This window comes from Anolis sagrei, chromosome 6 (assembly GCF_037176765.1).
Source record: "Anolis sagrei isolate rAnoSag1 chromosome 6, rAnoSag1.mat, whole genome shotgun sequence".
NCBI classification, from domain to species: Eukaryota; Metazoa; Chordata; class Lepidosauria; order Squamata; family Dactyloidae; genus Anolis; species Anolis sagrei.
The window spans coordinates 61,658,312-61,669,508 of NC_090026.1; positions in this window are offsets into that span (position 1 = coordinate 61,658,312).

The window sequence follows — 11,197 nt, forward strand, 5'->3', positions numbered from 1 at the left end:
GTGTCCAGTTCACAATCCCAGCAGTGCAGGCCTGTATCCGAGGTGGGGGGGGGGAGAGTTTAGGGGTTCACCCCCCCCCTGAAATTTTTCAAGTTAAAATTTTTTTTGACTATTTTTGGCCTTAGTAACCTTGCATACCTTGTATCTTATACCTTTTATGGAGCAATAAGGGTCTTTGGACTGTATTAAAATGTAGTTGTTGTGTCATCGAACAACTCTTCATGATTTGCTAAAAAAAGTTTCAACCCTCCCCCCCCCCCCAAATTTTTTTCTGGCTACGGCCCTGATAGAAGTGTATCTAATGATGTGGATGGTCCAGGTGTTGATAGCCTTGATCGTATTTCCGCCATTATTATTATTATTAATAATAATAATAATAATAATAATAACTAGCTGTCCCCTGCCACGCATTGCTGTGGCTCTGTCTAGTTATCTGGAAAATAAAGTAACGAGAAAGTGTTGGTTTCTAATATATGTAATTTATTTATGCTTGTGGGTAAACAGCATTTCTTCTTGTTTCTTTGTCATTGTTGATGTGGTTTGCCTACTCTGGAACATACAACATATCATTGTCCTTCTTTAGGGTTCCCTTTCAAATCTATGATACTATATCTGTGTGTGTGTGTGAATCATATCTATCTATCTATATCTATGGCTGGATGGCTCTTTGTCAGGAGGGCTTTGATTACATTTTCTTGCCCTGATGACGGGAGTTGGACTGGATGGCCTTAAGGCAGCATTTCTGTTGGTCATGGGAGTTCTCTGTGGGAAGTTCGGCCCAATTCTCTCGTTGGTGTGGTTCAGAATGCTCTGTGACTGTAGGTGAACTATAAATCCCAGTAACTACAACTCCCAAATGTCAGGGTTTATTACCCCCCAAACTCCGTCTGTATTCATATTTGGACATATGGAATATTCATGCCAAGTTTAGTCCAGATCCATCATTGTTTGAGTCCACAGTGCTCTCTAGATGTAGGTGAACTACAACTCCCGAACTCAAGGTCAATGCCCACCAAACCCTTCTAGTGTTTTCTGTTGGTGATGGGAGTTCTGTGTGCCAAGTTTTGTTCAATCCCATTGTTGGGGGAGCTCAGAATGCTCACTGATTGGAGGTGAACTATAAATCCCAGCAACTACAACTCCCAAATGACAAAATAATATTTTTTTGAGTGATGGTCACTCCTTGTGTTGTGAGACGTTTTGTTGCCAAATTTGGTGTGATTTCGTTCATTGGTTCTTTTGTTTTTAAGGTACTCATTATGCACAGAGCATTTATCTATATAAATAAAAATGTAATGTTCGTTTGTGGGATTAACAGAACTCAAAAACCACTGGATGAATTGACACCAAATTTGGACACAAGACACCTAACAACCCAATGTATGTCCTTCACTCAAAAAATTGATTTTGTCATTTGGGAGTTGTAGTTGCTGGGATTTAAAGTTCACCTACAATCAAAGAGCATTCTGAACCCCACCAATAATGGAATTGAACCAAACTTGGCACACAGTTCTCCCATGACCAACAGAAAATACTGGAATGGTTTGGTGGGTAGTGTCCTTTGGTTTTGGAGTTGTAGTTCACCTACATCCAGAGAGCACTGTGGATTCAAACAATGATGGATCTGGAGCAAACTTGGCACAAATATTCCATATGCCCAAATATGAACACAGATGGAGTTTAAAGGAAATAAATTTTGACATTTGGGAGTTGTAGCTGCTGGGATTTATAGTTCACCTACAATCAAAGAGCATTCTGAACTCCACCAATGATGGAATTGAACCAAACATGGCATATAAGACTTCCATGATCAGCAGAACACACTGGAAGGGTTTGGCGGGCATTGACCTTGAGTTTGGGAGTTGTAGTTCACCTACATCCAGAGAGCACTGTGGACTCAAGCAATGATGGATCTGGACCAAATTTGACACAAATATTCCATATGCCCAAATGTGAACACAGATGGAGTTTGGAAGAAATAGACCTTGCCATTTGGGAGTTGTAGTTGCTGGGATTTATAGTTCACCTACAATCACAGAGCATTCTGAATCCCACCAATGATAGAATTGGGCCAAACCTCCCACACAGAACCCCCATGTGGGCCACAGCAACGCGTGGCAGGGGACAGCTAGTATATATATAAGATAATAATAATAATAATAATAATAATAATACATGTGTGTGGAGTGTGATTCCAAAAGGCAGAAAATCCAAACAAATTGAAAAAATGACTGGTAGGTTGCAGCATCTCATTGGTAAGGAAAAGAATATTATGTACTGATCAAAAACATCAACATGAATCATAAAATTGGAAAAGACCACAAGGGACATCTAGTCCAACCCTTGCCATGAAGGAAAATCACAATCCAAGCACCCCCGACAGATGGCCATCCACCTTCTGCATAAAAACCTCCAAAGAAGGAGCCTCCACAATACTCCGAGGCAGAGAGTTCCATCATTGAACATTGAAGCTATTTCTAATGTTTAGGTGGGATCTCTTTTCCCGCCATTTGAATCCACTGCGCTGTGCTTGAGGTCATAACCCCCAGAGCAGGAGAAGACAACCTGACATCCTCTCAGATCTTTAAATATAGCTTTCCCTGATCTAAGCACGCACACTAGACTCCATCACTTCCAGGCAGAGGATTTGTCTTTCCTTGTCCCTCCTGCCCAAGAGCCCTGTCTCGCCCCATCAATCCCAGTGCCTCCAGTGGAACCCACTGCCCCATCAGAGCGTCCAAAGACATGGTTGGCATCCTCTCCCGTTGCCCCACGTCTCCTTCCACGGGGCGGACTGAGCAACAGCCGGGAGAAGGGGGGAAAGGGGAATTCTTGGGACTCACCGGGCTTCGGCTCTGCCGCTCTCTCTGGCTCTCTCTCTCTGTCTCTCCCGCCCGCGACTGGAAAGAGCGTGAGCCGCCGCGGAGCCTCCCTGCCGTCAACTCGCCCGTTCGCACGCGATGCTCTCCGGCTGCCCTCCCGCGCGCGGACACTAGGTGGCGCGCCAGAGGCACAAGCTGGAGTGGAGGGAAAGCTCTGCCAATGGCTCCCTTGGAGTCTTTGGAAACTCACATAAAATAACATTAGTTCTTCTATGGAACGAAGTCTATTCTATTGGAATCATAGAATCAGAAGGAAGAGGGAGCAGGCTTGTTTTTACTACTGCCCTGGAGATTGGGACTGGGGCAATGGGTTCAAACTACAATGTTCCACTTGAAGATTACGAAGAACTGTAAGACCTGTTGTTCAAGAGCGGAACTCTTTGCCTCAGAGTGTGTAGCCCTAACAAATTTGTGAACATCCTGCGGCTCCTCCATGACAGGCATGTAGCCAGGGGGGGGGCTCGGGGGGCTTCAGCCCCCCCCGAACTTCTCATGGTGGTTCGCGAAAAGGCCTTACTGGTGCATTATTTAAACTGTTATGTTTATTAATATCATGATTTGATCACCATTCTCAATATATCCCATATGTATGGGGGTATTGGGGTAATGATACAAAAGGTTTGCTAGGCTAGACCCTCTTTCACTCAGACTCAGCCCCCCCCGAAACTCAGCCCCCCCCAAACCCCCCCTGAAAATTTTTTAGCCCCCCCCCGAAATGAAATCCTGGCTACGGGCCTGCTCCATGATGGGTTCAAACTACAAGATTCTGGAAAAGATTGTTAAGGAAGCGGTCTGCAAACACTTAGAAACAAATGCAGTCATCGCTGATAGTCAACATGGATTTATCAAAAACAAGTCATGCCAGACTAATCTGATCTCTTTCTTTGATAGAGCTACAAGCTGGGTAGATGCGGGGAATGCCGTGGATGTAGCGTACCTGGATTTCAGTAAGGCCTTTGACAAGGTCCCCCATGACCTTCTGGCAAGGAAACTAGTCCAATGTGGGCTAGGAAAACTACGGTGAGGTGGATCTGTAATTGGTTAAATGGACGAACCCAGAGGGTGCTCGCCAATGCTTCCTCTTCATCCTGGAAAGAAGTGACGAGCGGAGTGCCATCAGCAGGGTTCCATCCTGGGCCCGGTCCTGTTCAACATCTTTATTAATTACTTAGATGAAGGGCTAGAAGGCATGATCATCAAGTTTGCAGACGACACCAAATTGGGAGGGATAGCCAATAGTCCAGAGGACAGGAGCAGGATTCAAAACGATCTTGACAGATTAGAGAGATGGGCCAAAACTAACAAAATGAAGTTCAACAGTGACAAATGCAAGATACTCCATTTTGGCAGGAAAAACGAAATGCAAAGATACAGAATGGGGGATGCCTGGCTCGAGAGCAGTACGTGTGAAAAAGATCTTGGAGTCCTCGTGGACAACAAGTTAAACATGAGCCAACAATGTGATGTGGCGGCAAAAAAAGCCAATGGGATTTTGGCCTGCATCAATAGGAGCATAGTGTCTAGATCTAAGGAAGTCATGCTACCCCTCTATTCTGCTTTGGTTAGACCACATCTGGAATATTGTGTCCAATTCTGGGCACCACAATTCAAGAGAGATATTGACAAGCTGGAATGTGTCCAGAGGAGGGCGACTAAAATGATCAAGGGTCTGGAGAACAAGCCCTATGAGGAGCGGCTTAAGGAGCTGGGCATGTTTAGCCTGAAGAAGAGAAGGCTGAGAGGAGATATGATAGCCATGTATAAATATGTGAGAGGAAGCCACAGGGAGGAGGGAGCAAGCTTGTTTTCTGCTTCCTTGGAGACTAGGACGCAGAACAATGGCTTCAAACTACAAGAGAGGAGATTCCATCTGAACATTAGGAATAACTTCCTGACTGTGAGAGCCGTTCAGCAGTGGAACTCTCTGCCCCGGAGTGTGGTGGAGGCTCCTTCTTTGGAAGCTTTTAAGCAGAGGCTGGATGGCCATCTGTCAGGGGTGATTTGAATGCAATATTCCTGCTTCCTGGCAGGGGGTTGGACTGGATGGCCCATGAGGTCTCTTCCAACTCTTTGATTCTATGATTCTATGATGACATGATGACATGATGGCAACAGTCTTGGACAGCCATGTCTCCCAAAGTGATCCATTTAATAATAATAATAAAACTTTATTTATACCCATCTCTCCCAAGGGGACTAGGTGCGGCTTACATGAGGCCATGCCCATCAATACAATAAAACAATATCATCATCCAGGCCTGTAGCGAGGGGGTGGTTTTAGGGGTTCAAACCCCCCCCCGAAATGTTTCAGATTTTTTTAAAAAACCTAGTTTACTCATGAATTTTAACTGGTTAACCAAATCCCCAATGCTAAGTCTATGAGATGCAAAAAATTAAGAGTGCCTCCAGAACTGCAAGCACTATCTCAAGCAAATATTGACAATTTATTCACACTGTCATTACTTGCAGCAATAGCCGATGTAGTGAAACAACCAAGTTGGGGGGGTGTGTGTGTTGAATGCTCTCATTAAGGAGGCCAGACTTGGTGGAGGTGGTTGACAGGAGTGGAGCTGCAGGCTATTGAAGGTTGCTCTGCCCCCTGCTCTTTGTGCTCTTTGCTTCAGTGTGAGCTAGGAGGCAAGTTTCAACCCCCCCCCCCCCGCCGAAATTTTCAACCCTCCCCGAAATTTTCAACCCCCCCCCCCCGAAATTGTCAACCCTCCCCGAAATTTTTTTCTGGCTACGGCCCTGTCATCATCATCATCATCATTTAATTACTTATTAATCGCCCTCCATCCAAGATGCTCTAGGCGATTTACAAGCTAAATTGTAAAGGATAAAAATACATACATACAGATATTGATAAACTTAACATAGATCAAAAGCTCCAGTAAAAAGCCAGGTCTTAAGTGCTAGGGTAAAAGGCCCCATCTCACGCATGGCTCTGATATAGGGTGGCAAGGAATTCCACAAGCCAGGGGCAGAAATAGAAAAAGCTCTGCGTCTGGTCCTTTCTAAGTGCACTTCTCTAGGACCCGGTATATGGAGTAAGTCACGTTGGGATAGTCGTTGCGACCTCTGATGATGGGAGAAGGAGAGACGGTCCCTAAGATATGATGGACCCTGGCCGTAAAGAATTTTAAAGGTCAGAACTAGCATCTTATATAGACCACGGTAATCAGTTGGAAGCCAATGCAAATGCCGCAACACTGGTGTTATATGGCATTTCATGGGTGTTCTTGTGAGTATCCTGGCTGCCGCATTCTGAACAATACGGAGATTTCGGGTCCATAGACATCAAAAGGCCAACATACAGGGCGTTGCAATAGTCCAGCCTAGAGGTGACCGTGGCATGGATGACTGTTGCCAGAGCCTCATCAGATAGGTAGGGTGCCAATTGCCTCGCTTTTAATAGATCAGGCATGTAGCCGGGGGGGGGGGGGGCTTGGGGGGCTTCAACCGCTCCCCCCCCCAAATTCTGATGGTGGTCCGCGAGAAGGCCTTGCTGGTACATTATTTAAACTGTTATGTTTATTCATATCATCATGAATACCATCATGATCACCATGCTCAATATATCCCATATACATGGGGCTATTGGGATAATGATACAAAAGGTTTGCTAGGGCAGACCCTCTTTCACTCAGACTCAGCCCCCCCCCCCGAACCAAGCTCAGCCCCCCCCCCCAAACAAAATCCTGGCTATGGGCCTGTCATAGATGGAAAAAGGCCTGTTTGCTGGCAGCAGCGACCTGAGCTTCCATTGTCAGCTGTGAATCTAAAATGACACGCAAGCTCTTAACAGTAGACAAAGGAGATAGGGCAGCACCATCGAAGGTGGGTAGCAAATGGGTCAGACCAATCAAGCAGCCATGCCAGAGAATCTCAGTCTTTGTTCACCTTCAGTCTACTAGCACGTAGCCAGTTCGACAGAGCCTCCAGACATAAGGTGAAATTGTCTGGTATTGACGTTTTTCCAGGCTCCAAACGCAGAGTTGGGTGTCATCCGCATATTGAAAGCAGTCCAGGACAAAACTCCAAGCCAAACTAGCAAGGGGTCTAACATAGATGTTGAAGAGAAGAGGGGAGAGAATTGCACCTTGAGGTACCCCACATAGGAGGGGAGATCTTTCAGAGAGTTGATCCATATACTCCACGCATTGGCTCCGGTTTTGGAGAAATGAATTGAACCAATTGAGGGCCTGACCGCGAACTCCGGACATGGCAAGATGGTGAATCAATTAGATGGTAGTCAACGGTGTCAAACGCTGCGCTAAGGTCGAGAAGTACCAGTAGTGCTGATCCGCCACTATCAGACTGGCGACAAAGTTCATCTGTAATGGCAACCAGGACTGTCTCCGTCCCATGGCCAGGGTGGAAACCTGACTGGAAAAGGTCCAGGCCGGCTGTGTCATCCAAAAAAATGTTGCAATTGCCCCAGTACAGCCCGCTCTATCATCTTGCCTAAGAATAGAAGGTTAGAGACAGGACGATAATTGGCAAGGGTCATGGGATCCAAGCTAGGCTTCTTTAGCAAGGGACGAACCCTTGCCTCTTTTAGGTTGTCCGGGAAGACAAGAGAGCCATTGATTATATTACTCAACGGATTGAGTAAACCTTCCAGGCAGCTCTTAACCAGCCAAGAGGGGCACGGATCAAGGGAACAGGTGGTTGGTTTTGCAGCAGCCAGGATTCATATTGTTCGGACTGAACAGACAGTCAGTAATGATTGTCATCAAATCCTCTGCCATGCCCAATGCCTTTATAACAAGAAACATGACGTTTTCACAAAAAATGATATTGGTATGAGGTTTGACTACTTTTGTAGCATATTCTCACAACTCTGCTCTCTCTCTCTTTCAGAACTTTCCCAATTACTAACTTTATTTATTACTAGCTGTCCCCTGCCACGCGTTGCTGTGACCCACATGGGGGTTCTGTGTGGGAGGTTTAGCTCAATTCTATCGTTGGTGGGGTTCAGAATACTCTTTGCTTGTAGGTGAACTATAAATCTCAGCAACTACAACTCCCAAATGTCAAGATTCGCTTTCCCCCAAACTTCACCAGTGTTCACATTTGGGCATATTGAGTATTTGTGTAGCGTTTAGTCCAGATCCATCATTGTTTGAGTCCACAGTGATCTCTGGATGTAGGTGAACTACAACTCCAAAACCAAAGGACACTGCCCACCAAACCCAGTATTTTCTGTTGGTTATGGGAGTTCTGTGTGCCAAGACTGGTTCAATTCCATCGTTGATGTGGTTCAGAATGCTCTTTGGTTGTAGATGAACTATAGATTCTGGCAACTACAACTTCCAAATGACAAAATCAATTTTTGAGTGAAGAACATACATTGTGTTGTTAGGTGTCTTGTGTCCAAATTTGGTGTCAATTCATCCAGTGGTTTCTGAGTTATGTTAATCCCACAAACGAACATTACATTTTTATTTATATAGATGGATAGTAATACATATAAGATATCACATTTTCAGACCTTTTTAAAAAAACTCTTTTGTTCTTGGTGCATTTTCTAATCTAATAAAATCCCACTATCTCCTTTTTTACAATAGTGTTACTCCTTTCTCGATGCACAACATGCTTAAATTTGTTTAAATGGCAAAACACAAATAAGATTTTTTTACTGAGAAAAAAAATCAAGATTTATTCATAACTCATGATTTATTGGAAACAACCATGGGCATATACAATTTTTCTACTAGTAATAGATACATTTTATCAGAAATTCTTCATTTTGATTACACATTGTACAATAGACAAGGCACTAAAATGTACATCTAGTAGTCACCTTTGTTATGAATTCTTTGACGTTTAGAGTCTTTTCCTTCAATGAAAAATAAATATTATTGAACATAGACTGCATCAAAAATGTCATCATGAAATTAACTTATATTCTCATTATTTAAACACATTTGTACAAGGTCCTTGTCCTGTAGACCAAATGGGACAAAACATCCTATTTGGAGCAGTGGCAGGTGGTGACTATTATGTGAGGCATAAACTTGCTCCAGGTTTTAGCCCAAGTATTAAAGGAACTGTCCGAAGTGCTCAGTCTATCTGAGGGACAGATTTCTGCATCTTAGAAACTTGGGCTACAAACTGGCATAAATTCACAATTCCACCAATATGGAAGCTACTATTTGATGATGGGATAGTTTTTTAGTATTTTTTTCCAGAAATACTCAAGAAGCAGCAGCTTTGGTACTGTATTCGAAGAGATCCTAGATTTCTATATGCAAAAAATGAAGATACCAAAACAGTAACCCACATCTGCACTCTTAAGGTGATACAATTCCAGCAAGATTCTCGCACACTGAAGTACATCTATCTCAAATTAGAACCATTAGAATGCACTATAGATAGACTAATAGAGCTTAACTGGCAATATTATTGTCTCCAAATTTGAAAAGGGAAGATTAATTTTAAAGTGTGTGTATCAAAATGTGCCATAGATTTTTTTTCAAGGAGCAATACCCAAAAAACAAAGGAGATGGGTTGCTCTATTTACTGAGTCATCTACATAATTTCATGAAGTTTCCGGTATAGTTGTCTATTAAAATGGCCCTTTATAGTTCATGCCAACTCACACTGGCAGAGTGAGAATACAGCCAATTGTCTGCCTTGTATAATCAGACTACAGCTTCCTTAGCTGGAACTTCTTCAACAACTTCCACATAATTTGAAAAGATTATGCCAACATAGCAAAAAGAAAACAAGACTTGGGCTTTAACAGTTCAACATTTCTCTTCTCAATCCCTAAAAAAAAATGGGACCTGTTATTTCTATTATTTAATATGGGAAATCTTGTGTCTACATAGCTCACTGTCAATACCACCATGCCTGGTAAATCTTAGCCAATCTCTCATGAGTTAGATCTTATCATGGCCAGTACTTGTCAGTTTTTATCCAGAACAACCAGTTATATTTAAAATAAGGGTTAGCGTGCTGGAAGAAGCAAAGACCACCAGCATTGAAGCGATGGTCCTCCGCCACGTTGTCCAGATGCCCGACCACCGTCTCCCAAAGCAGTCGCTCAACTCCGAACTCAAGAACGGAAAACGGAATGTTGGTGGACAGGAGAAGAGATTTAAAGATGGTCTCAAAGCCAACCTTAAAAACTCTGGCATAGACACTGAGAACTGGGAAGCCCTGGTCCTTGAGCGCTCCAGCTGGAGGTCAGCTGTGACCAGCAGTGCTGCAGAATTTGAAGAGGCACGAATGGAGGGCGAATGGGAGAAGCGTGCTAAAAGGAAGGCGCGTCAAGCCAACCCCGACCGAGATCGCCTTCCACCTGGAAACCAATGCCCTCACTGCGGAAGAAGATGCAGAGCAAGAATAGGGCTCCACAGCCACATACGGACCCACAAGAACCCTGGAAGACAATCATCCTCGGAAAACGAGGGATCGCCTAAGTAACTATATGTTAACCAGCTTACCTTGTGCCAGGATGTTTATCACCAGAAGTTTGAAAATGATTAGTGTCTCTGATTTCTTGTATTCTTGCTATTCCGAAATCAATATTATAGCTAGTGAGAGGGAAATTAAGCACCGAGCTCCTGAAAGCAGCCCTCTCCTTGGGTGCCAAATCTAACAGGAAGCTTGGCTGTGCATACACCTCTCATCACCAACAAGGGAGCACTCCCTCTCTTTCCCCTACAGAGAAGAACAATGAAAGCCTGGATGCATTTCTGCCCACGGAAAAGGACACGTCCTTTCTTAGTGGACAGAAGAAACCAAAGCCTAGCTACTGTATGTTTCTGTTCAACAAGATAGGAAATGGACTTTGTCTTAGGAGAAACAGCCAGGCTTCAGTCACTTCTTTCTGCAAAAGAGAGACTCCATTGTCAGTAGACAGAATTGCAACCGACTTTTGTCGCTTCTCTCTTTAGAGGAAAGAGATGGACTCCTTTCTCAGCAGACCTCACACAGTTGGGTTTTCCAGTGGATTTGGCAGGTGAGGAGGGGTTGCTTTCAGAGCCTCAGCAGGGAAACCTGGTACCGCACTACCCTCACCATAGGCCATGGAGACTGTTTTCACATATAACTGAAACAGTGTAACATGAACTCCTACTAAGGTAGATGATGGGTTTGATGAAAAGATCAAGTTTGTGGGTGTCCTCTGATTGTGTTTTCTTATAGGACAGGGGGTTGGGCTGGATGGTCTTTGTGATCTATTCAAACTCTATGATTCTATGGGAAGGGTAGTTAGCACATTGGAAGACAGATTTTTCTTTAAAAAAACAACCTTAAACTAGAAAATTACGATTGAACTAATGAAACAAAACGTAAGTGACAAC